At 48.9% G+C, this 27,499-nt stretch overlaps 1 pseudogene; it reads right to left on the reverse strand.

Moving 5' to 3' along the window:
• Positions 1-2,352: 2,352 nt before the first annotated feature.
• On the reverse strand, positions 2,353-27,499 carry LOC132322439 (uncharacterized; annotated as a pseudogene).

Here is a 27,499-nt window from a genome sequence, read left to right on the forward strand (position 1 = left end):
TAGGTAATAGGATGAGGTGTCACTGTGAAATGCGTGACGATGCACTCACAAGGATACTATTGCTCTTAGCTCAGAACATGGAAAAGAAGTGGGCAGACACAAATCAGAAGCTGGTTGCAATATCCAGGGATCAGTTATCTGAATATGTTAATGGATGACTAATTACCGCTTGCTAAGTAATCTGGACTTGTTAGGGGCAGCATAGTTATCTCCCAAAAATTACTCTAGAGCCACGAATAAGAAAATTTTGAAGAAAGGCTCATAGACCCACATACCAATGCAATTGCTGTGGGTTTGATAAATGAAATCTGCTTTAATGTCTTGATTTTCCTAAAGGTTTGAGTTGTTGTTTTTTTTTTTCATGCATGCATGCATGCATGCTAAATTTGAGAATCTAAAGTAAGGTCTTTTTATAAGGGATATGGAAGAGACAGGTCTTCAGTCATCACTATGTCAACGAGAGACAGCTGGGCCATGATTACTGAGAAGAAAAACAGCCCTGCAACACAGGTGTGAGCCTTGGCTGACATTCGGTAGAGCCACCTTAGGCAGGATCAGTAACAAGCTTTTGAAGAGTGAAGGGTCCAGTCCTTTGGTGCAGTACTGTATGGACTTTGGGATCTCTGCACTGTGGCAAATAGGTTCCCTTTCCAGCAGAAGAGGCTTCCATCTGCTGCCTCTGCCCAGAGACACTGGGATGGACAGAGAGTGAGCAAGGCTCGGTCAGCTCGCAGGGTTATTTGCACAGAGGGGCTGCAACAAAACAAAAAGCCAAAAGCAAACAATCTCATAGCCTGATTCCAGAACTGCTCAAGCATCTGTGTCCCTTCTGGCAAGACAAGAAGGTGCTTCAGACCTTAAAGGCTGCTTAGCCCTTTGCAGGACCAGCCCAAAATGTCAAGATCTACAGTAGAAAGATGTAGGGGGGCTGGGGTTTTCTTTTGCTCACTGGGTGGGACTTGCTTCAGTTGCTGTTTTGAAGGGCTTGCCTGAGCTGTCATACTAAAATGCAGGAGAAAATAAAAAGGGCTGTGCTTTTGCTGAATGAAGCTACGTTTTATGACTTTCAGAGAGGAATAAAGAAAACACAGATGAATAAAGAAAACACAGAATGGCCCACTGAAATTATTCTCCTCCCTTCCAAATCAGTTCACTCCTCAAGCAAAACCCTCAGGCACATCCCCAATTCCCTCTCTCCCAGCAGCTCAGAGCTGCATTGCACAGCACTTACTGTGCGCCAGAGAGCACAAAGCAGGCTGGCCTGGTGGCCCTGAATATTTCTGCAAAACACTCTGCATCTCACCCCTTTGCTCTGGCTCGGTGCAGAACTGCAGGATTGCAGGCACTTCCTCCCAGAGCTGCGTGAGGCACTGGCTCCTGCAGATGTGACCTGCCAAGCTGTCACTGCCTCCCGCCGGCCTCGCTTCCCCTGGCAGAAGTGCCGTGCCTGAAGGAGGCTGCCCTGTGCTCCAGCCTGCCCAGCAGCCCGGCTCCCTCCCCCGGTGCCCAGAGTGCTGCACACACTGCTGACCTTTCCCAGGAGTTACAGGGCAGCCGGTAGAAGAGGAGGAATTCCTCAGCCAGGCCACCGGCCCTCGGCTGCCCTTCGCCTTGCTCTGCTCCTGGGCACACTCCAGACCAAAGCCTCCAGTCCGGGCTGTGCCCAGCACGGCTGCGCTTCCCCTCGAGAGCAGCCAGCTGCCAGCCGGGCTCTGAGAGCCGAGGATTCGCCTGCTCCCAGGAAGAGGCACCCAGGGCCCGGCTGCCGCCCCTTGCAGCTACCTGGGCCTCCTTCCAGCCTGCCTCTGCCGAGGCTCAGGCTGCTCCGGCCTCGGCCGGGGCTCTGCTGGGGCTTCGCCCCGGGCAAGGCCGGGCCCGCTCGCACCTGACAGGCGCTGACAGCTCTGCACCACAGGAGACCTTCCCGAGCACCCTCCCTGATCTTTCTGCTTTCTCACTTTAGCAAGGCTCTCCTTCCACCAAAGAGATGGCATTTGGGGATACAAATCCAAGTAGCAGGAACCCAAATGCTCTCGAGTCCCAGCTCAATGCCTGCAGCTGCACAGCGTGGTTGGGCTGCCCCATTTTTCCTTTGGTTCTGCCTGCAAATGCCATCGCCCCTTCTGCCCCAAATCGAAGTACCAGTGCTGGCCAAAAAACAGACCAGTGGGCCATATTCCAAAGGCAGTGTGGTCTGGAGAGGATGAGTGAAGAAGATCCTTCCCCACTTTCACACCGTGCCAAAGACACCGTGTCACTTTCCACCTTTAAGAAACAACAGACAATTCAGAAGCAATTCTCGAACTTATTCGCAGAGTGAGAAGGAAGGGAATCTTCAAGGTGAGTTATGGTTTAGAAACTTTATTCAGAAACTTTATTCAATTCCAATCCTACTCTGCAGTCCTATTAGACAATCTAACACTAACCCTAACCCTAACCTTAGTCCTAACCTACAATCCTACTCTAAGATGGTTGAGGAATAAATGGTCCTGATGTGATTGTCACATTCTTCTCTCCTTCCTCTTCTTCACTGAAACAATTAGTGGCACCAGGCTGGATGCAGGCTCAGCAAACGTTACAAATGGATGCTGCCCAAATGGAAAAAAAAAAAAACCATCAACACAAACCAATGAACCATGACTTTCTGAGCTCAGTGCTTCACAGGATTCCTCTGGCTCCTAGAAGGATCCAGGAAGAGGACCAATGGGACTTCCATCTTTATGTGCAGGACCTTGCCATCACAGGCAAACCTGGCCCAGAATCCCACTCATCCATTTATCCAGGTGTCTTCATCTTGCTTTTTGCCCTGCCAGTGCTCTAGAAATGATGCTTTCTGTCCCTGGCATTTCTTCTTTTCAGGAAACTCCAAAGCCTCACATTGGTCCCTGTCTTTGAAAGACAGGCACTGTGCTGATTTCCACAGGGACAGAAAGCAGTGTCTGCCTTTCTATGCCCGCCCCTCCTGTGCTGGATGGCACCTTCCTTCCCATCAGGGCCAGCCCAGTGGCACTGGGTCCTGCAGTTCCCTCTCTGCCACACAACCTGGCAGGAACCCTGGGGCAGTTCCCATCTGCTTGAGCGTGCCAGGCAGCAGATGGGGCTGGCACAAGTCCCTCCCAGCTGTCCCTGTTTGCGTGCCAGAAACCTCTAAGGGTGGGCTGGGGGCACAAACCAGGGCCCCTCAGAGGCTCACAGTGAGCCCCCCACAGCCCCTCCTGCCCACAGCCAAATCTCTGACCCCTCAGCTGGGACTGGCTTCCTTGGGTTCCCCCACCATCATTTCATGTCTCTGTACCCTGCATTGCTCTACTTCAATTCTTCTGCAATTAGATAAAACTGAACACCCACGAGATTACAAGGAGGGTGACAGAGCACCTCTCCTCTGAGGACAGGCTGAGACACCTGGAGTTACTCAGCCTGGAGGAGAACAGGCCCCAGGAAGACTTCATTGTTACATTCCAGTATTTCAAAGGGGATTCTCAGGAAGTAGGAGACACCTTTTTTAACAGGGTCAGTTGCAACAGGACATGGGATAGTATTTATAATATATAATGGGGATTGAGTCAGATTAGGTCTAAGGAAGATCTTTTTTACTTGGAGCATGGTGGAACCCTGGCACAGGTTGCCCTTAGAGCTGGTAGGTGCCCCATCCCTGGGCAGGGATGGGGCAAACATTCCAGGGCAGGTGGGAAGGGGCTCTGAGCAACCGGATCTCTGTAAAGATGTCTTTGCTCATTGCAGGACACTTGCACCAGAGGACCTTTACAGGGCCCTGCCAGCCCAGCCCAGTCTAGGATTCCTCACTGTTTTCATTTGAAGAGAACCAGGAGTGGAGGTGAGGAGGAAGGGGGCTCATCTGATGCCTTGCACTTCAGTGGAACAGGAGCCCATCCCTCAGACCCTGTTTCTCCTGCAGCCCCTTCACATTTTACCTGCAGGAGCTCCTTGGCAGACCAGCGCCGTGCCTCGTCTGTAAGCAGGCAGCAGCTCAGGAAGTCACGCAGGCAAGGTGAAAATAGGTTGGGCTGCTGCAGTTTTGGTGTCCCTTGTATGGCTATCACAAGTTCAGGCTGAGGAAAAAGGAAACACCAGGCTCCACCTGCTTCTTTACCATCTGCAACTGCTCTCCCAGATCCCACTGGTGAAACTCCACTCTGCAGTGGCAGTTTCTGCCCTGGCAGAGACCCAGAGATGACTTTCCTTTACCAGCCAAAAACCCAAACCCCAATGGAGCCGCAGCTTTTCGAACATTCAGCACTTCTTGCCTTGGCAGCTGATTTCATTGACAGACTTAGTAAGTGGGAACTACATCACCAAAACCATGTTTTGTTTCTCTGAGGATTCACACCAGCCTGACAGGCTTTTTGGAAGAGGGATTTTGCTCTATCTCTACTATTTCCAAGGATTATTATATGAAAGGAATCTGCAGTGCTTGGTCCTTTTAGCACAGCTGCCATAAAACAAAAATCATCAAGTTTTTTTTTTTTTCTCCTCTTGAAAAAAATGCAGATGCAGAATCCATCTAAAATAGACAGAAATAACATTGGAAAGAGGCCTGGGAGACTCCATGAAAATGCCTGCCACAATAGTAATGGCTCTGTGCTGGTGGCACTGAAATAGATGGTGACCAAAGAGACTTTGTTACTTTCTTCTTCAAGCCAGAGGAAAATTTCCTTCACTTTTCCCACACCACCAGAGGTCACACAGGGGGTTTTATCCTATCCCTCTGCAGCTGTGCTCAGCCACTGCACATGGTGGGGAGCTGGAGTCCTCACTGTCATTAGAACTGTGCAGGCCATGGATGGCTCTGCTCCTGTGGTAAAGGAACACAGCACCGGCGTCCACTGCTCGCGTTGGATCCCAGCCCAGGCACCTGGCTGCAAGCTCATCAACTTGTTAAAGAACCAAGAAACAGCCATGGGTTTGGCGTACAATTCTAAGTGCAGTCAGAGAGAAACACATCCTAAACTAATCCAGCCACCAACACACAGGACTGAACAATGTACTGATGACTTGAAAGCCTAAAAGTTTCCAAGATCAACAGGATTTGGAAAAGATGCTACAGTATGGAGGAAAATTGATGTGCTGTGGTTAATAAAGGGGAAAGCAAGCAGAACTGCTTGGGCATTGCTTTGGTGATTTTTTCTCCTTTTTCTTTTTCTTTTGTTTTTTTCTTTTTCTTTTTTCTTTTTCTTTTCCTTTCCCTTTTTCTTTTTCTTTTTCTCTCTTCCTTTTCCTCTTTTTTTCCCTTTTTCTCTTTCTTTTTTTCTTTTCCATTTTCACTTCCTTTTCATCTTCCAAGTCATGTTCTTTTTTTTCTTTTTTTTTTCTTTTTCTATAAAGTTGAAACTAGGAAGATTCAATCTCCATTTTGAAGGATATTTATCACACATCAAACCGTTCCACTGAAAATTCTTGTCCTTCAGAGACAGACCTCCAACAGGGTTCAAAAAGCAAATGAGAAATGTCAGGCATGGCTGGAGGCCAAAATGGCAAGTTTCTGAACTGGTTACATTTCTGAACTAGTTACGTTTCTGAACTGGTTAGGTTTCTGAACTGCCACTTCCATTCTGACGCAACCAAAAGTAGAGCAGATGCTGATGTACTGCAGGGACATTTTAAGAAGGGGACCTTGGTGGAAGTGGTGCCAGAAGATGGCAATGGGATTTTGTCCAGTGGAACACAGAACATGGGACAGGTGAGAAAGACAGCGGGATCAGTGAGTATTTGTACCTTACCAAGACAGAAGTGGCATTCCAGTAAGGAGCGTCTCGTTCCACCATTTCGATGCCCACGATTCCAAAAGCCCATATGTCCACTTTGGGGCCATATGGTTGACCTGTCAGCACTTCAGGAGCCATCCACCCAGGAGTGCTGGCCACAGAGCTCTGCCTGCTCTGCTCAGGGGTGAGCTGAGTAAAGAGGTCAAAGTCAGCTGTGGAGAAAACAAGAAAACATGAAAGCCAGCTCCAATTAGGAAACCAAGCAAGAGAATTCCCCCCTCTCAGGCTAAGAATGCACTGTGTCATCGGCTGGAAATCAATCCCTGCTCTCTTTCCTCCGGGCTTTAGCCAAGAAAATATGGAATTGGCCACTTCAAAAAACCCCCTCATTTTTTACACTACCTCCAGCAGTGGCCTTTATTTTTCTGAAGCTTTAGACTTGTAACTCCCTCCCTCTGGAAGGGACACACAGAGAGCAACACCACTCTTGACTTCTTGTGGTTCCTTGTCATACCCCTGTGCACATTGCAACTGTGTCATCGGCTCAAAGCAGGGGTCCCTGCATTGCCACCAGCACCATTTTTGGGGAGCTGGCAGGTACTCAGAGCAGCCCCACAGCCCACATCCCTGGAATGCTGCACCTGAGCAAGAATATACTGACCCAGCTTGACAGAGCCGTTGGTTCTGAGAAGGATGTTGCAGCTCTTCAAATCTCGGTGGATCACGTGGTTCGAGTGAAGAAAATCCAGTCCTTGCAGGCACTGAGAGAGAAAACAAAAACAGGAGGGCAAAAATAAGTGATGTGATTTCATCACACAAGAAAGGAAACAGCTCTAAAAGATTCCCTTTCCCCAGGGAAATGGAGAGTAATGGCAGAACACAGAGTGTTCTGAGAGGAAGAGCTTGCTGCTCCAACACTTGCAGAGCAGGACCTTTCAGAGGAAAGGCGTGTCAGCTTTTGAAAGAGCAACAGCACCTGCTGTTGTTGACCGTCCCCTGCAAACCAGCCAGGATGACTCCTGCTGCAGTGGATGTGCTCTTTCCAAACAAGGGTTTGCCAAGAAAGAAAAAGTCCCTCCCTTTGGTGTGAAGCGGATCACTTTTGGGTTGGAGGCTGCATGACAAAGGTTTTCTTGCTGGAATCAGCACAGACTTGGAAGTATCACATCAGTCACCTTCCTGAAGCAAACACTGTTTTGTGTGAGTACTATCCTTTTCAGTTAAGGACTGTGAGAAATGAGTCTCTTTTTCTTTGCCATTAGTTTCAAATCCTGCCACCAGCAGCTTTGCTTTTACAGGCAAGAAATACAGTGCAGACAGCCTTGAGATAAATGTCTAGAGAGGCAAGGTGGAGAACAGCAAATACAAATACAAGAGAGAGAGAGAGAGAATACAAAACAGAAGAAGGTGAGAGTATAGGAACAGAGTACACTGAGTGCAGGGACACTGTCAGGCCTTTCACTTGAGATATTTTTGCTGCCCATAGCATACCAGCAACTGAGAAACAAAGCTTGGCACAGGAAATCACTCTCTTTTCAAGCCCCTGTTTCCCAGACAATCCTGCCCAAGCCCTCCGAAGCACAGGTGGAATCCCTGACCTCCCGACTGACGGTTGCAATCTGTCTTTCAGACATGGGAGTCTCGTCGATGACATCGCTCAGAGTGCCTCCGTCCATGTACTCCATCACCAGCCAGAGTTGTTTATCCACAAGGTAGCTGAAAAAAGGAAACAAGGGTGTGGAGATAAACATGCATGGCTAGGTTGCTGTTTGGAAAAAGCAACGGTTGTTTCTGGGTGCCTTTGTGACTAGGACAGAATCAAAGGAATAGACATTGCCTCTTGGCTGTGCATTGTTTGCAATCTGTGCAGTCTCAAAGAGAAAGGCACAGCTGTGAAAAAGAAGATGTCTTAGATGGCCAGCAAGTGAAAAGTGCAGTTTAGTAACAGCCCAGATAAAAAACCTGTCCCACATGCTATTACTGGAAATAAACACCTAGTTGTCCTGGCAGGCACAGTAATTGAAAAGGCACAACAATCCAAGGGAAATCCTCTCTAGGATGGTTTTTCAGAACTTGAAAGGTGCTGAGAAAAATTTGAAAAAAATCAAGCCTCAAAAAAATGTGGAGGCAGTGAACTTACAGGGTATTGAATTAGTAAAATAGGGCTTATCCAGATTTTTGAAAAATTTTCACACTGCATTTGCCATGGTAGATTAATGCAGACAAAATGCACTCTCTTCCCATCCACCGGAGATAAGCAGAGAAATAATAATTAACCAATAATTACCAGCTCTATTTTCTGCCAGTGACCAAAGTGGGTTTTTAACTTTGCATGCTTGCAGCATGTAAACAAACATTGCTGGGATAAAACAACAACCACTCACCTCTTTAAATAATTCACAATGTTTTGGTGCTTATTAATTTTCATGACCATGAGTTCATTAAAGGTTACTTCCTTTCTGATCAGTCCTTGAAGATTTATTTTCTTTATGGCCACCTAAAATGATGTTGTAAATCAGTAACATTAAAAGCTGGTGGCATGAGAACAATTTCTCACATGGAGCGAGTGATTTTGGAATGACACAGCCAAACTGTGCCAACTGCCCTGTGATTAGACATTGGAATGGGAACAGATGTTCCAACAGCCCATTTCTCTGCTCCTTGGGGGCAGTTACAGGACACGTGGGGCCACGGACGTTTTGCCGTGTCCATTTGGTAACAATTATGTCTCAACTATCACCCACAAAGCTCTAACCACACTCTCTGCTGGTAGGTATGGGATTCAAAAGAAATAATCCGTGCCTTAATACTCTGTGGATACATCTTGGGCTATGGGCAGGGCTTAGGGCTTTTAGGGACGCCTTGCAGATCTCTCCCTACGTGCAGTTCCCAAGTGCAGCACTGCAGGTGGCTAGGGAGCTACCAGTAACTTTCAGAGGTATTTGCTGGCAGCCAGAAATGAGATTCAGGACTCTGAAGCTGTAGACCCAAAGAGCAGTGAGGTACCCTAAGGCACCATCTTTGTTTCAGCAATGGAGAGCGAGGGAGAGCCTCCTTCTCTGAAAGGAACCGCTGCCCTCCGTGCCTTCCTTCGGGCAGCTGAGGAGGACAAAGTCCCAAATGTATTTCATGGGCTGGCCCCAGTCTGTGCTTCTTGTGCCTTTTCAGCACAGCTCTACCCAAAGCTCACACCCACCAGAGGGGAAAGCCCCTCAAGAGCAGCAGAGTCTGTTGACATTTACCTCTTCTCCTGTGGCAGTGTCAAGTGCCCTACAAACATCTCCAAAAGTCCTAGAAACAAATAGCAGCAAAGAAAGGAGAAGCAGTTTAGATCTTGCAGTGAAAGGCAGCCCACACAGGAGATCTCTGCTGTAAATGCCTAAGACCTGCAGGACACTGGAAGCATGGAGATGTCTTTGACAATGCCTTCTGAGCACACTTACAAATTCTGATCAGCACTGACAATCTAAGCCCAGTGCCTGACCACATTTGCAGCTTGTCTGACTTCACACTTGATAGCTATTCTACCAGCAAAACACCTGGTGCGTAGTTTTGTAAAATTAACATTGCTTGGACTCACCCACTGCCAATATTTTCCAGTTCAGTGTATTTTATAATGGGAGTTTCCATCTTCACCATTCTCCCTGAGGGAAACAAAAAGCAAGATGCTCACTTGAAAGCAGAGATCCTGCCTTCTAGGAGATACAAAAGGCAGCCCCACTGTCTGGGGCTCTGAGCCCTCCCTTTGGGGACCGCTGGCTAACAACAACAGGAATAGGAACAACAACAAGAAAACAACAGGTCCACAGCACAAGTGGCTGGCACAGAGACTGATTTCTAGCATCCTTTGAAGTGAGAAACCTCTTGACAGCAGACACACAGGGAAGCACAGGGAGATTCATTCAGAGGAGACTGAGACCAGAAGAGAGAACCTACCAAGGCAAGTAAGTCTGTCATCTAGAAACATTAAGGAGAGCTGGACCTAACAGTGCTTTTGTTTTCTTGGGAATAAACACTGTGAGATTCAACAAAAGCTTTCCTACTTGCTAAGATTAAATGCACCTTGACATCTAGAATCAATTCCTCTGAACAGATGCCAAGCTCAGAACCGGAGGAATATTGCCAAGTGTTCCCATCTTTTTCACCTTTCAGCAGTTTGCCAAAAGACTGCCTTTCCATTTGTAAACCAGAGCAGCTCATGCTAGAACCAATCCCAATGGGGTTTTCAGCATTAGGACCCTCACCCTTTCTGAGCAGTCTGAGCTCAAAGACGCCCTTGCCCCTGCCCCACATGAAGAACCACGCTGCTTCTCTTCACCCTGACACCGCGGATCAGTCGCTCCCACTGCACTCGCCCTCTAGGCACCACACATGTCCCCATCTTCCCAACTCGGCACAGCGGGCATGGGCAGAGAGGACGGCAGTGCTCCTCAGACGCCTGTGTGACACAGACAGCTGCCCACAAGAGATGCTGACCCTCTCGTGAGTCCAGGCCAAGCGATGCAGACCCGGCCCAGAGAAGGGGCTGCTGCCTCAGGCAGCTCTGCGCTGCAGCAGCCGGGCAGCAGCGGGACCCTCCCAGCTAAGGAAGGCTCCAGCCTCTGCAGTCCCACCAGCCCTCAGGGGCAGGGCAGCTAGCACAACAAGGCTGGCAAAGCCCAAGCATGAGCACTGATAGGCACTGACAGGAAGAAGCCAGAGCGAGCCTGAGACCCTTACAAGCTGTTGCCCCCATTCAGGACACAACAGAATGGGCTTTGAGATCAGACACACCGAGATGCTGATCAGTGCCCTTTTTATCTCAACGGTGATGGTAGACACAGCATCAACTGGGCGCTCTTCTCAACCCTACCAGGTCTTATCTGATAGCACAGCACTGGCAGCTGTTATGGGCTAGAAGCAGATTAATTGGGTTATGCTGCAGAATCACAAAGGGCTTGATATGTTCTCCTAGAGAGTGATCTGAGCAGGGGTAGTGCCAATGGACTCAAGCAGTCACAGCCTTCTGCTGATCCAGGAACAATCCCTACTTCTGCTTTCGGCAGACAGGGAAGCCCAGGCAAACTCCAGCCAGTCTAAGCTGCCCTCAGAGGCAGCAGGAACACCCAGAGCGCTCTCCTGCTGCCTTGGGGCACTGCCAGCACTTCTGTGACACCAAACTGAAGAGAACCCTGTGGTACAGCCAAGCTGACACATGCACACAATGCAGATAAGAAAGACACCAGACGTACTCTGTTGCTCCAGGCAGTCACCCTCCATCTCCTGTTGCTGAGCAGCAGCTGGGTCAGCGTGGGAGGTGAACCAAGTGCTCAGGCTCCACTTCCTTGGCTGTGGAGCAAAGGCTCCTTGAGACGGCGCTGCTGCTGCTGCTGCAGCACCTTCCGTGTCAGAGCCGGTGTAGATCTGAGACAAGAAATGAGTTTGTATCAGGAAGGTGTGGCAGAGATTGCCCCGAGATCCCATCTGAAATGCAAGCCCTTAGGAAGCTGCTGTCAGCCACATGCAGAGCTCTTCAACTGGATTGGTTTGGATGTCCACTTGTGAAACCAAATGGTCATAACCAAAGGCTGGTTTTACTGGCGTTCATAGCCAGTTTCTTGTTCTGAACGGTGACTGCAGCAACGACCACTCCACTTCCTCCCAAGGACTGCTTTTCCCCTCTTGGGCCAGCAGATACATTTGCAGCTCCTCCTTCTAATGTTCTACCTCCTGCCATGGAATTCTCTTTTCCTGCACCATCCTTGGGACGTGCTTATCCTGCAGCATCTCCGGATGGTACAGTTCCTGGGCCTCATGCCAGCCTCGGGGCTCTTGGTCGCCCGTCATTTGCTGGAACTCTTCGCAGGCTGCCAGGGAGGACAGCGACACTTCCACCTCAAGTCAAACAGATCAAAGCAGTCAGAGACTATGGCTTGTCCCCATCAGCCAGGAGTCATCGTGTCCAAATAAACATCTGAGATTCAGCAGACCAGGACATGTCCTTCAGAGCAGCCGTGATACAGCCTCAGCAGGATGGCATTTAGAGGCATCACCCCACCCCGCTGCTGCTCTGCAGTGGAAAGGCAAGGAGGGCAGAAACCACCAGTTTGATGACTGGAGTGGCTTTTGCTATTTCACTCACTTGCTTTTCTAGAGCCTTTTGCTCCTGAAGGAGGAGATTAATGTTCTCTTTGATGTTTTTAATTTTATCGCCTGGCCTCTTCTCCCTTGCCTTGATCCTAGCCTCTGTTTCCTGCAGAGGTGCCTGCATCTGTTCATCAACGTTCTGTAAAGAACAAGGGAGAGAGCTCTGTTTCATGAGTGGAGTGGCTGCCACTCTTTCATTCACCTGGTTTTGTTGATCGCCCTGGTGCTGTTCAAGATTCTTCTCTTGGATGGTTCCCACGTCTTCTTCGTTCTTCCTCTTCACTGCCATGACGTGACTCTGAGCTTCGGGCAGCTCTGCTTGTGGCTCTGCCTTGATGTTCTGTACACAGAAATGCAGAGCAAGTGACTGGGAGTTGCCATCAGGCTCAGCTTTTTCCTCTGGAGCCTCAAAATCACATTTATTCAGCCACTTTCCACTTCCCTACCCACATCTGCTTCCACTGTAACCGCCCTGCTCTCCGCAGATTCCAAAGCTCTGTGCTTCCAGTGCCTGTGGGACTCCAGGCCTCCTCAGACCCAAGAGCTCTGGTTTATGCCCCTCTTCCTGCCATTTTCTCTGTCCCCTGGCCAGTCAGGCTTACCTGGCCATTCTCCTGTGGCTCTTTCACCTGCTGCCTGAGCTGCTCTTCCTGTTCTCCAGCTGGGAACAGCTCTCCCTGAGTCTGGCACGACATCTCTGATGTAGCAGTCTGCTCCTGGTCTTTCTCTAGAAGGAGCTGCACAGAGAGCTCATATGACCTTTGTGGGCCAAGACTCAAGGACTGATGGGCTCACAGGTTCCCAAAGCACTGTGCTGCTGCTCTGCTGGGTCATTCTCTGCCCGTGACAGGGAGGCACAGATTCCAAAGTGACCCTGGCCCTACAATCAGGGGCCACCTGGGACTGAAGCTCCAACAGCCTCTCAGGCAGCTGACAGGGAAGGTGTGGCATTTCTCAAGGGTCTGGTGAGGGTCTCCCTCTGCTTCTGCCAAGTCCTGTTTGTCCTTCAGTAGTGACTGACACCCTGCCCTGGCGCACAGCTCCATCCTGGCTCTGCAGGTGGTTTCCTGGGTGAGCTCACTCCTTGTGAGAGACACTTCTGGAGTTCATGTTCTCTTCATGCCTGCACCAGCATTCCTGCCTTCCTGACATCTACACTCTTGTTAGAAACCCTGGTCATTCAGGAGATGCGTGCAAAGATCTTCTGGTGGAGGTCAGAGAGCCTCTATGGCCACCTCAGTAGATGGAGGAGAACCGAGGTGTTTCTTCTCCCGCTTTTGTCAACTGAGAATTCTGACCAGCCCTAACAGAGACTCTCCCAAGGCCCCATTAATGAATGCACTTACACAGCCCTGGGGATGCCAGTGAAGGAAACCATGTGTCACGTAATGCACATATGAGCAAAGTCACCAAACACCACCTACAGCATGGGACAGTTCCACCCCCTTAGGACATGCAGAAATTTAAAGGATAAAAAGGAGGCTTCAGGTCAGAAAAGGCTGGAGGAAAAAAACATGAGGGGAAAAAAAACCAAAACAGTTCTGGAGGAGGAAACACCTCTGCCTGCTCAGGATCAGTCAATGGAACTTGTCTCTCCTCCTCTCCTGAAGGGATGCCTTTAGGTGAGCTTTGCATCTTCAGCTGCTTTGGAGCAGAGCCAGGAAGATTCAAATAGATAGATAGATAGACAGATCTCACTTTTATAATCTCTCTTTACTGTACTGTGGTATTTACATTCCTTAAACAGAGAGAAGCATATTTCTCTCTCCTAGGATATTTTTTAGGGAACGTAGTGAGAAACTTAGAGAAGAAGAGAAAACAGTTCCTATCTCGAGTTGCTGTTCTTGTTGTTTAGTACATGTAAGAATGTGTTATAGTGATTGTCTACTGAAAGTGATTGGTAATTGGATTTTAGTGATAGCTGTTTAGATTGATTAGCTAATTAGATAAAACCTGTCTCGTGACTGTCTGGAGACAGTCACGAGTTTTTCTTTAGTATCGTTTTAGTATAGTATCCCTTTAGTACATTTTCAATATCGTATTAGTGTAATATAACATAGCTTAATAAAGCTTTTGTTTAATCTTCTAAATCATTGAGTCAAAGCACATTATTTGCCGTGTGGGGGTCACCCTGAATCAATACTGTACTTTCTGTCACTACACCTATCAGCAGCAGTCCTGAACTTGCTCTCCTGTTGCTTCCATAAACCACACTCTTGGGGAATCTGGAGCATGTAGGTCCTTATGGAATGTGATCAGACCCAGAGCATTGCACTGGGAACTGCACTCTTTGTGCATCTGTGCTGGGGCAAGTTCTTCTCTTGGCTTGACCACACTGATGGTGCTAAAGTGGCTGTAATCAGAAATGCAGCCCAGCCACTCCCAGCTCCTCTGATCTCTGAGGACCAGCTGGAATGCAAGGGCATTGATTTCCTGCTCAATTCCCAAACACAACACACACTGATTCCCTGGGCTGCCAAAAGACACGGGAGCTGTTAACATGAAAGTGATGTGCAAAGCCCTACTGGCTGTTCTGGTACCAGAACTGTTCCTTCTGAACCAACATCCCTGCCCCAAACTACGTGTTCTTGTGCAAAATTACTGCATCTCCCAGAACTGCCTCCTTGCAAACTAAAATTCTAGCAGAATCTCTGCCAGTGCTGGAGAAGGGCAGGAAAGTTTGAGAAGAAGCTCCTTTGCTCCCTGGAGAAGGAGAAATTACACAAGGCTTCTCCTTCTAGCAAACAAACAAACAAATAAACAAACAAAAATATGAAAGTGTTATCTACTCCAGTGTCTAAAGCACTTGGATGCAGTGAGGGGATGTTTAGCAAGGAAACAGCCCTTGTGGTGAGCATTGGATCTATGGATCTATGGTAGGGATCTATGGAAGTCTGCCTGAAGGTCCCTCAAGAGCCTCCCATTGTCCAGGCTAAAGCTCCCTCCGTGCCTCTTCACTGGCCTTGTGCTCCAGCCCCTTGCCCAGCTCCCGTGGCCTCCTCTGCACACGCTCCAGCTGCTCCATCACTTTCTGCTTCCCAGGGGCCCACAGCTGCACACAGCACTCCAGCTGTGGCCGCAGTGCTGCCCAGCACAGGGTGAGGCTCACTGCCCTGCTCCTGCTGCCCCACTGCTGCTGACACAGGTCACGATGCCCTTGGCCTGCTTGGCCACCTGGCCGCACGCTGCCTCATCTTCAGCTGCTCAGGATCGCCAGCCCTGCGTCCCTTTGGCCCACGCAGCTCCCCAGCCACAAGGTTGCCCATCTGACTTCAGATACAGCATCCAGCATTTCAAGGTGTACATCCTGGTTTTAGCATTACAAGACAGCAGTCAAGGACTTGCAGCTTTGCTCCCATTCTAGGCTCCAATGCTGTTTTCAAATGCAGTTTTCAAAGCAGACTACATGATAGAAAGTATCAACAGACACATGCAGCATCTGGGTTTTTCCTCAGAAGAAGGGTTCAGAACTATGCACTTTGTTTCTTTTACCACACTAGACAAGACAAGAATGGCCTCCCACAGCTTCATGGACAACACAGTCATCTCCTTGCAGCTTATCAAAGACCAAAACCTGGCAGACTCAGAGCACCTATCTGCTTTGCTACTGGCCGCTCTGCCTGAGGAGGCAAAAGAGCAACCTGGTAACAAAGGCACCAAAATCTCTGACTTCAAGCAGCAACTCTACATCCCCTGTGTGTCTCTGAAATAATCCCAAGTAAACACACCCAAGAAGTTTGTGGGGACAAAGAACCACAAAGAGGTTATGCGGTCAGATCAACATTTTCTTTTGTGCCTGCAGCTTCTTGGCCAGTCTGTGGAGGGGAACAGGTCTCTCCATGCCACAGTGTACCTGACATGGCTGAGCACAGTGTCTTTGACATGGTCCCTGCTCTTGGAACAGGGAGCCTTCATGCTTCAGGCTTGCCCCTATCAAAATGCTAGGAAGCTGGGGCCTAAACATGACAGATCAAAGCCCATTTTCCAGCTGTCACAGGCTGGGGGCAATCGCTAGGTCCTGGCAGGACTCCAGCACTCAGCATCCTCAGCCAGCAACAGCAAGTGCTGGCTGGTCAGAAACTTGCACCTCTGCCTTGCACTAAAGACAGCACCCCGCACAACTGGCACTTACTGGCTCAGAATGTTCAGGCTGTGGTGTGGCCACAGCTGGAGGCTTGTGCTCATATTTGTCATTTGCCTCCTCTTCAGCCTCCTCTCCGTGAGCAGAGGGAGCCAGAGGAGAGACTGCTGTTGATTCTGTGATCTGTGGACAGACAGCAGTGTGAGGGACAGAAAGTCACCTGTAATTTATAACCTTATTTCTATTCAGCACGTTTTTCTATTCAGCTCTATTTCTACAACCAGCTGTACTAAGGAGAAATCAGAAACTTTGATAACAATGGGATTCTAAGTCACTGTGACTAAATCAAAATGGGCTAATTCCATGGAATTGCTAATAGTTCTGAATGAGATATTCCACCCTGGCTGTTATCAAGAAGCAACATTCTCTCTGCAAAACTGAGCTTTTCATTTCTTGAAAGCTCTGAAATGGAAAATTAGGAAATAGCCAGGGATGCCTTTGTTATTGCTGCTGCAGACATGGAAATGGATTTTCTTTCAGCCTACCCAGCTGGCCCTCTACACTCTACTGACATAGGCCAGGCTCTCAGCTTGCTCCACAATTCTTAAACACCAGGAACATGAAATGTTCCTTTCTCACTCACCTCAGGATCAGCACCTCTGAATACACGGACCATGTGATCTGTAGTGGGCAAGGGAAATGAACAAGATGCTGTCAGAAAACTGTCTGGGCCAGTGAATCCGAAAGAAGTCAACCCAAACAGAGACTATTTTCCTTTTTCAACATCCCTCCAGGAGACATAGTTCTTTCACACAGCCAGCAAGAGAAGAGGACAATATTCTCGGTTGTGCCTACACTTCAGCCTGTTTAGCCAGTAAATGAATACAAACATGATCAAGAAAATTGTCCTTTACCACTCAATGCTTCTGTTCTGTCCAACAGATAAAGCAGCTTTTGTTCTCTTGGCTTTCAGGTACTTTTTTAAAAAAAGAAGTTGCATGCACTAATTCCCATAAAGTTGCTGGAAACCGTTGCCCAGAAAAGCTTCCCAAAATCCCCCTGAGCTGTGGCAGCTCTATTGTGAAACAGCACAGCAGCCGCTCTGGGGCTCAGCACTGCTTTAGAGTTTGCACTTCACTGCAAAGGGAATCACTATTTTAGCACTCAGTCAAGGGTCAAAATAGACAGTCAAATCCTTTCATTACAAAATTTACAGTAAAAGAAGCTTTCTCTTAGTTCTGGGGAGAACTACAAAGTCTTTAGAAGGCTGCCTGAGAAGGCCTCCCAGTCTGCATTTTGGAGGTTGTCCTGCTTGATCCGACAAAATGAAGAAATTACGTACTCTGCTGCCACAGACAATCCTGTGTAAGGAACAGAATCCCTGCAGGTTCCCTTGAAAATGCTGCCCCTGTGGCTACAGACACCCTCCTTATAGCTGAATGTGTTTACAGGAGCTTTGACAAACCAGTGGCATCCTAATGCCCTTTCTGTTTCAAAATCAGAAACTCAGTCACTAAGAAAGAGCAGGAAGATATACAAAAGCCAGGTTAGGATACACCCTAACCTAAGCAGAAGGGAAACTTTACTTACTTGCCAGGTTAGTAATGTAATAGACAGAATAAAAAGTGCCATAAATAGTGCAAACTGCAGCAGCAAGATGCCGAATCATTGTGGCACTGCTGTGCAAGTTTGCAGACTTTACTCCAACACTAAGAAGAACAAGGCTCCTGTCAGTGTGCAGCTGCACACTGACAAATGCCCACAACCAGGAGTATGCTCCTGCTCTAAGCAAGCTCTAGGGCTGCTCTGACACTGAGGCCCTCCACGCACCAAGGCAACCTTCTGATGTCACCACAATGACATGGCAACCATGCCCTGACATCACAAAGCAAAGCATCACAAAGCAAAGCATCACAAAGCATGTCAGTTTGTGAATTTATGCAAAGCAATAACCAACCTTCCCTGCAGCAAACACAAAATGGCCTGGGAAGTTTTCTGTCACAAAGCAGCACAAATTCCCCTCATGGGCCAAACCCTGTTGTTTAGGGGATCCAGGAGTAACTCCAAGAGTGCCCCAAGCACCTACAGCCTGTACTCCAACTGAGCACTCAGATAGGACACAAGCAAAGGAAAGCAGACCAAGAAAATGGCCCACAGCATTGCACAGAAGCAGGAGAGAAAGCACTGTTGGCATAGCAGCTGAAGTAATTTCTAACAAATCACCCCATATATCTGCATGTTTATTGCATGTTCCCAGGGCTGCTCTGTATGTACATCTCTTCCTCCGCTCTGCCTTTATTTCCCTGTCCTGGTTTATGGCAAATTTGGGAGAGAATCCCCAAAAAGGGCTTCTCCAAAAAACAAACCCACAAGGCCCCTCACCCCAGCCGGTTCGGGAAGAATTCCTCGGAGAGAAGTGGAAAGAACCTGTTTAATTGATAAGCACAGCACCCCCCAGCACACAAAATGAACAATACCGGATGACACCACTCTTTCACTGCTCCGAAAAAGATGACAAATTCAGAAAAGTCTCTCCTGGGGTTTTGCTCTGTTATCAGTCCCTCTGGCGCTGAGGCAGCTGCTGCAGTCACAAGGTGTAAACTCTCTCTCTCCGTGTTCCAAATCCCAGTCCGGAGCAGTCAGCAGGTCCAACGGGGTGGGGGGAACAGTCCAGAAAGGAATTTGGATTGTTTAGCTAAATTAACTAATGGGGGGGGGGAAAGAAAGCAAGAGCAAGCAAAGCAGAAGCGAAGCAGAAGCAAGAGCAAAAGCAAAAAGCAGGGGCAAGAAGCAAAAAGCAGCAACATGCACTGGTGCTATCTGGATGTCCCGCTGAGTGGCTGATAAGAGGCCAAAACAAAACCTTCACTCCACCAGTCTTAAAGGCACAGAACATAATATCCAGCATAAATTACACACACACAAATGGGGATAACAGTCATCCTAGGACACCCCTTTGGAAGCAGTCAAACTGGCAGCATCTGCCCACCAGCAGCAGCTGCTCCAGACTGGGAACGCGACTGGCAGTGCTGATTTCCAGGGGCTTCTGTGTCCCAGGGGAAGCCAAGGCAGGAGCGGTTGAACGGTGCTGGTGCTGCTGCTGCTCTGTGCCAGAGAGCCTCGGCTGGGCAGGGCACGGTGCCCACTGGGCTGCAGGCTCTTTCTCCTGCCAGAGCTGGGCACACCTGGGAACAAGGCATGGCAACCTGTGGGGAAACCAAGGGGTTTATGGGGCTGCATTGCTCTGCACACACCCAGGACACCTGCGGCACAGAACCTTGGTCCCCCAAAAGGTAAACAAGATGGAAACAGCTGGAAAATATTTCATTTCAACCTTTCTTTATGCTTCAATAGAAATGACCAAAATGAAAGTTACCAAGCAGGGCCCGGTCCACACTGCCAGCTCAGTGTGAGAAAAGAGGCATTACTTTATTTCTGTGCTGGGTGCGTGGGGGATCACTTCCCTGAAACATGCACACCCACGTGTTAGTATCCATGGAACTAAGACATATTCATTACTTTGCTCAAACTCACAGGCTAAACATTCCCACAAAGTATTTGACATGTTTAAATCACTTCCCCAGAACTACTGACATTTAGAGTAGAGGTCTCTTGAGGGTCCCTGATGGTCATCTGGTGAACATCCCATTCCTCAAATTCTCCTTCCATGGTAAAGAGCCTTCTTCTCCTTGAATAAATTGCAGCTACCTCCTCAGTAGGCCCACTGTCTTTATTCTCAAGGCTAAGATATCCACTTGCACACACTAACCACTGGTGTGAGGGAATGTACGACTAAGCACTGTCTGTTAAAGCTTAAGGAACTCACAAATTGTTGCACGTAAGCACTTCCCCAACATCTCTCATTCCTTCTCTGGGAATCAAACACAAGCATTTTGTGATCACTGAACCCAAGGCCACCTCCAACCCTCCTGTCACCCACCAGCCCTTGTCTCTTCACAAACAGCAGGTCCAGCAGTGCTGACCCCTCCCTGGCTCAGTCACCAGCTGTGTCAGCAGTTCTGTCACACACTCCAGGAACATCCTGGACTGTTTGCTCTCTGCTGCACTCTGTTGCCAGCAGACATCCCCACCCTGTTCCACACCCCTTGCAGAACCCTGCACCTACTATCCATGGGCACTCGGGAAGGGGAGGCAGTCACAGAAGGGATGCACCAGCTGTGCTGGGCAGGAACCAAAACCCTCTAGTGTTACAGCTGCTGGCCTGTATCTGGCTCAGCTCTGGCTGCCCCACTCCTCATGGGCTTTTGGCTGGAAATGCAATTGCACTTTCTGCCTCATGTAGAAATATCAGGGCTGCACAATGGCCAGTAGACCATATCCCAAAGGCAGAATGGAAGTGATGAAGGAAGAAGACCCTCCCCCAATTCCTAACCAAACCAAAACCACCATGACTGGACTTTCCATCTTGCAAAACGAATGGACAATTCAGAAAGTGAATGTAGAGCTTATTCACAGGATTACAAGGGAATCTTCCAATGGAGTTGAAGGTTGGTAGAGTTTTTATTCTGAGTCCTACTCAGGCTGTGGATTTGATAATTTATTTTAAAATATTTTTTGAAAGGCTCTGCAGTCTTATGGTTTTGTTCTAATACCAAAATGGCTATATGAAATGTACTGGCATTTTAATTACATCCAAACTGATTAGTCTGTGAAAGGTTTCTGGCAGAATAGCCACTAAATAAGAAATGAAAAGGTAATCTAAGCACTGTTGACTTTCCAAATTTCTACTAAACTTATCAGACAACGAGGCATTTTTAGTTAGATCATGGAGCAAATTAATTCCTATGGATAACTTGATTTGTATAGACCTGATGACTTCAGATTAAAACTGCCAGCACGCACTAAGTGGAAATCTGAATACTAACTTCTATGAGGTCTGAATTATTAGATACTCATTGTTTACCATATTAACAAAAATTAACATTCTGGCTATTTTTTTAATGTATAGTCAGCTCTTCTACACTCTTTGTAACACCAGAAAGAGAGTTTGTAGCAATGTGAACCGTGGGTTGGTAGAGCATTGCAGAAGGCTCCTATGTTCACAGCACTAAATGTTCACATTTACCATGGCATCACTTCTTGCCTTTAATTCCAAGCTACAGCTCAGTTCCTGCAGTATAGTTTCACACTTGTAGTCTGTTTTTGCAGCTGGTTCTTACTTCCCTGTCCAGAAAAAAATCATGCTTGGATCTCAAATCAAAAGAAGATTAGGAGGGAGCCAGGTTCTGGATAGGTATAGCAAGAACTAAGGGATTTTCTTTTCAAGTACGTTGAAAAGTTGTTTGTAAATACTGCAAAAATGGCAGATTAAAGACTTGCACTCTAACTTGCAAGCTGAGGTTTGCCTATTCTGTCTGGGCTCATTTCTTGAGGCCAGACACTGAACCTAATCAGTAAGAAAATCAAAACCACAGGAGTAGTTTGGAGAAAATGGTAAATTATTCTGTCATGATGCTTTTTGCCTAAAATTTCTGGCCATCATCTGATTGGAGTAATTAGAGGAGATAGAAGCCATCATACTGTGCCTGTCCACACAATTCCTTCCCAGGAGTAATCCATGAAGCAAAGCTGACAAATCCACACCAGCTGCTCTTGCCACACAGTCATGACACAGAGAATATGTATTTCTGCTACACTTGGACAGCTGAAGATGCTTCTGCTGAGCTAATTTTAGTCACTGCTCACCACAGATGAGACCTTGTGGTCAGTCTTCAAGAAGTCAGGGCAGTTAAAATTCTGCCTAAATGAAGTTAGTCTAGCAATACCTAGACCATGGAGCCTGAGAAAAGCCAGCAGCTGTGGAAGATCTAATTTCTTTCTGTATCTTTCTTTTTACTAATTTTTGCAGTCTATTATTTAAATAATGGAAACTTTTGGCATACAATTTGCTGGAAGGTTAGTCAGTCTTCCATTCATGACTCCTCTGAAAGCATCACCCCAGTGTTTTTATCAGTAACCCATCCGTTCATCATGGCTCACACAGCATTTCCTGCAGCTCTGGGGCTCCTGGTCAGTGCTAGGATGTGGGGTCAGGGAAAGGCACCAGGAGAAGGGGGAGAAAGCTGCATGCAGAGACTGTGTCAGACAAAGAGACATTTGTTTCCTCTGATTTGACTGAATGGCTGCAGGAGCCTTGCTAGCACTGCTGGTGGGGCGGCCTTTTGCAGGGCTGGGCAGAGTTTGGGGCCCAGGGTCCCTCCTCTTTGTGGGACACCAGGGTGTTGTTGGTAAGCAGCCCCTGTCCCAGCCAGGAGCAGAGGTTCTGTGACTTCTGCCCAGGGCAGAGGGACCTGCCACTGTCATGACCTTTTGCCATGGGTCCTCTGGGGCAGGTCCTGCTCTGCAGTGATGGGCGCAGGTGGGGGGTGGCTGCAAGGGAGGGTGGCTCCCAGTGTGCTGTGTTGGTCTTCCACCAACACAGCCAACGGAGCTTCTGGAAGGAGTCTCCTTTTGTGAGCTGCAGGAGCTGGAGCTGGCACTGGCCACAGAGCTGTTGTTCTCATCCCTGACAGGACCAGAGCACAGCAGCCTCTGGGCCTCCTTGCTACCCTGGCCCACAATGACAGTGAGGAGGCCATGGACCAGATAACCCCACATCCCTCCTGCCAGCTCTAAGACACTCCAAGAAGTCTGTTAGGACATTGGGAACTCAGAATTATTTGCATTTTGAAAAATTGTCTTATGAGTGCTTTTGATTGTTTTTGTCATTTTGTGTTGATTCTGTTGATCCTTCAGAGAAGCCTTCTTATAACATAAAAAATGGGAAATTGTGGAGATGCTGGGTGGGCATTCCCTAGTCTAAAGAGACACAAGAAACTTCCCTCAAAAAGCTGTTAGACCCCATTGGCTCCTTCCCCTATTCCTACCTCTGTTCCTGTGTTCCTGAGCCACACCTTCCCTATTCCCTGATTGGCCTTCATCTTTGCACTGCCCCGAGTCCAGGGTCAGCCCCCAGGACCCCGTGGAGAGAAAGTGAGACCCTCTGTGTGTGGGTGCTGGTGATGCAGAAGCTGGGAAGGACTGTCCCTCCTGGACGTCCCGGCTAGCTGACCAGCACTGCTAGCAGCTGTGGGACACTATCTTGATTTCCATAGGTTGGGAGAGCGGCTAAGGCAATCGCCTTGTCAAGAGATGTGGCTTGCAGCAATGGGCAGCAGAAGTAGTGAGAGTGGACTCCAGCTGGGGTAAATCTGGCTTTATTGAATCCCGGCAGGGAGACAACACCTCCAAGGGAGCCAACAGCTGAAGACAATGTTAAGGGGGTTACAACAGTTTTATAAACAGGGAAGGAAATTGGTGAGGAGTCAGGCTTTGAGTGAATAGGATTGCAGAGGGGAGTGAGGTACAAAAGATTGACTCTGGGAATGCACCAACGGGAATACCTTCAGGGAGGGGCCCCGGCCCCTGAGCCAATCACTCGATGTGCTAGCTGGAAGCTTCTAGAGGGAAGGGTGGGATTGTCAAGTGACAGGGTACCAGGGAGGGATTCAGGATAAGACACATTGATTTCTATGGTAACTAGGAAGGAGGGGGCAGAACCATAACAATGGAGGGGGAAACAGAGCAGTCCAACTTATACAACCACAACACAACCTGCTGGCACCTGAAGATGTCACCGCACGGCTGAATAAAACATCTGTGGATATTATGCCAATGTCATTTTTGCTTCTTTACCCGGGACTATGCTAGCAGCAATTCAGACTGCTACAGAGAAGCAGCTGCAGTACTGGCACCAAGATTTTGGCAACTTGACCTGTCACTCGTGCGCTGAGGTCGGGGCAGGAACAGACAAGAGGCAGGATCGTAGCAAAGGAGAAGAAGAACTTTTTTTGAAAAGACCACGTGGTTTTTATAGAAGGTTCTATTCTATTGGCTAACTAACAGAAACATCTTTCTCATGCACTGTCCTTGAGAGGAACGGAAAAACAAGGTAGAAAAACAGCACCTGCAAATTGTTTATAGTCAACAGGTTATCACATCTTTCCAACTCCCTAAAATTTCTCACAAGCTGCTGTGAGAAACGCTTGCCGTTTCTCTCTCCCTGTCCCATGGCATCCACATTGACCCACAGAGGGCTTGCAGGTTGCTGCTCTATGAATCCTTTAACCAGCCATCTCTGATCCTGGCATATTCCCTCCAGCTTCTGGTGCAGCCAGAGCCACCTTTGGTACAGTAGACGACATTGTTCTTTGAAAAATTTAGCCCATACCTTGGGCAGGAGGCCACCAACAGGGTCCAGTCCTGCAGCCCCCTGCTCAGCTGGGGACAGTGTTCCCTGTGGGGAAGATGGAGCAGCCATCCCAGGGTCCTGGGGGCTGTTTTCAGCAAGGTGGCCAGGCTCTCTCCCTGCTGGACTCTAGCAATTGTTTGGGGGAGCAAATTGTATGTAGTCCTGTTACTCCTACTCAGAAAACCTGACAGCTTCTATCCTTCTTCTGCAGAGTGGGCATGCTGGATTTCTCTTTGCTCACTGCAGGATGCAGTCCAGGCAGAACTGGTGGTGACAGGGCAGAGAAAAATTCACATCCTTCTGAGTGTCCTGGCAGATGGGGCAGTATGGGGTCTGGCTGTCTGTCTCTGCCCCCACACACGCTCAGGATGGCTCTTGCACGCTGGGCTTCAAAAGATGAGTCTGGATGCTAGGTTTTTTTGGTCTTCAGAATTGTTTATTATTTCTTATCTATAAAGTCCTTTCTCTGCCCAAAGGATCTGACCAGCACGGCAGCTAAAGGCACTCTGCCCACCCCCAAGGCGGTCGCATCTTTTATAACAAAAACTACGTATATCATATTTACCTTTTATCCCCAATACCTATCATCTTCGTCACTAACTACACCCTCATCTCAGACCAATCTCCAAATGCCAACACCACTCCAGAAGATGGAAGACAGGAAGAAGAAAGAAGAGCCTGGTGGCACACCCTGATTCTTCCATCTTGTCTCTGCAACCCCCCTGTACCAAAACCCCAAAATTTGTGATTCACCCTATAATGATATCTTCCCTTCACCATTCACACTCGAGTGATTCTCGCAGGTTCCATTTCTTCATACATCAGTGGCACATCTCTAGATGGATCAAAATCAAGCCACCAAGTGCTTTTGGCAACATTCCAAGACTCCCGAGCCCCCCAAGGGTTCTCTCGGTAGCTCTGGACATCAGGAGTGATGTGCTGAGCTCCCACAGGGCAGCTCCATTCTGTCCCTATGGCCATGTCTGTCTGTCACAGCAGGTGGAAAGAGCTGAGGACCATGAGCTGCTCTCATTAGCAATCTTGCTTGGCAAGAGCCCAAGCTTGAGCCAGACTGGTCCAGGCTCTGCCTGTGCCCAAATATAAGCAGAAAGGGATGCTGTATCACAATCCATTCCTTGGTGAAGGAGCTCCACAGCAGCCTCAAGAGGCACCTCAGACACTCAACAATCAAGGCAGTAGAATATGAACAGGACACAAGACGGCAGTTCATGGGTGGGAGAGCATTTGTAGACATATCCAAGGACAAATTTCCCAGGAACTCTCCACAGTTCTGGGATATGCCCATCAGCTCTGTCAGAAGCTTCAGCAGAACAACCAAAGGACTAAAAAGCATCTTCCAGCCATTTTTTCCTACCATGCTGCCTGGGTAGCTGGGTTGCTTGCTGCAAAAAACTCTTTTTCTCCTCTTCCCCAAGGTCCTGTGGACACTTGCAGCCAAAATAAAAAGCTCTCTGTGTGATATGATAATACAGTTTTTATATTTCCTTGCTGGGATGAAAGAAAGCTGTCCTGTGGGTCAGGAGAGGCCAGGACCCACTTGGCCTTCCTGTAGGCTGAGGTGGTCCCAGCAGACAGAGCTGCTGGGATCAGCTCTGCTCACAGCTTGCAAAGCATGGCCAGCCATGGACCCAGAGGGAAGGTTATCTCCTAAACACCCTGCGCAGCTGGTCTTGTAGCAGCTGCAATGGGCCAGGCAATCCATTTCTTTGTACAGTTCTTAGGCTGTGCAGTGTTTGATCTGCCAGGGTTGAGACAGAGGGGCTGATGTCATTTGCCATGCCTAGAAGGGCTGGAACACAGAAGAACAGACACGGTCAGACCACAGATCTGCTGAGTCCCCGGGAGCCCTCCTGCCATACCCAAGAGGACCTTCCCATCCAGCTCTTCCCATGGCCAGGAGAGAGCAGGGGCTAATGGAACCAGCTGCAAGGTGCTGGCTACAAATATCCCATATGCCCCTTAAGTCTTTCTCTGCTCTGCCTGCACTGCACCTCGTCTGTGCAGGGAACAGACCTCTTACAAGGTGGGGCAGGAATTGAAGCTTCCTGACTCCTTCTACTCCTCCCTGGTCAGCCCCAGTTGACACCCCACTGCCCTCACTGACCATCACAGATGATCTGGAACTCTTCCTGCCGTCGTTCCCTCATGCGCTGCCCAAGGAGGCCTGGGAACACAGAGCCTGTTGTGACCCCAGTGACTCAGCTCCCCCACACCAGTGCTGCCAGCCCAGCCACACGCCCACCTCCCCTGGCAGGGCTGAGCCCAGGACCTTCCAAGGCGGTGAAACCCCGGGGCAACAGAGGGTGGCAGCGGCCCCAAGGGACTGTGGCCCTGAACCAGGGAGCCAGAGTTCTAAAGTCACTGGGCTAAATCCTGTTGCCAGCACAGCAGCCAGGGCTGGGCAAAGCTGCAGTGGGACAGGAGCAGCCCTGGGGCTATGGCTCACCGATGAACTTGACAGCCACCTCTCGCATGGACTCCTGTGAGCTCTGCAGGTATGCCAGGGACTGGCGCCAGTACTCGTCTGTGGTTTTTCTGTCCTCTGCCAGCTGGAGACAGTGCAAGGGCAGGGAGGGAAGGGTTGGTACAGACTCTGTGCCTTGGCCAGCTTGCCCCTGTGCCTAGGACTGGGCTCTCCTGCTCAGACGGCAGCTGGATGGTGCCAGAGTCTGAAGGGAGCAGAGGTACTCCATAGTGAACCTTGATGCCAGTCTGCCAAAGAAGAGCTGGGCCAGGGCTCCATTGGCACCCTGGATTGTGGGGGAAGGAGTCTGGAAAAAGAGTTTGTGAGCTGACAGGCCGACAGTAAGAAGCAGCATGTGGGGTGCAGGCTGGTGGCAGTGGGTGTAGGAGTGGGCAGGGGCACAGCTACCAGCCCCACAGGCCTTGGGTACTGGGAGCAGAGGGTTTGTTCAGGCTGTGTTTTGGGTTTTGGAACCATCCGTACCAGGCACTCACTACATCTCCATAGCTGGTCCCTCTCCAGAAGTCGCTTGAACTTCCTCTTCTTCAGAAACTTGGTCGCTTGAAGCAGGGTTTCCAGAGAAGCCTAAAGAACAGCAGAGACCAGGAGATGGTACCACAAGCCTGGGGCAAGGATCTGTGTCCCTGCAGGCAAAGGCAGGAGGTCACTGGAGAGCTGCAGTCTGTGAGCCACTAGGGCAGGAGGCAGCTTGGAATCCTCACCTTTGCCACACGCTGGTTCTCATCATACAGGTGGTAGAAGAGTGGAAGCAGACTCTGGCGCACACACATCTTCAGGGAATTTTTTCCCTCTTTCTTTAGGTAGACTATCAT

Source organism: Haemorhous mexicanus, chromosome Z (assembly GCF_027477595.1).
Source record: "Haemorhous mexicanus isolate bHaeMex1 chromosome Z, bHaeMex1.pri, whole genome shotgun sequence".
Classification (NCBI taxonomy): Eukaryota; Metazoa; Chordata; class Aves; order Passeriformes; family Fringillidae; genus Haemorhous; species Haemorhous mexicanus.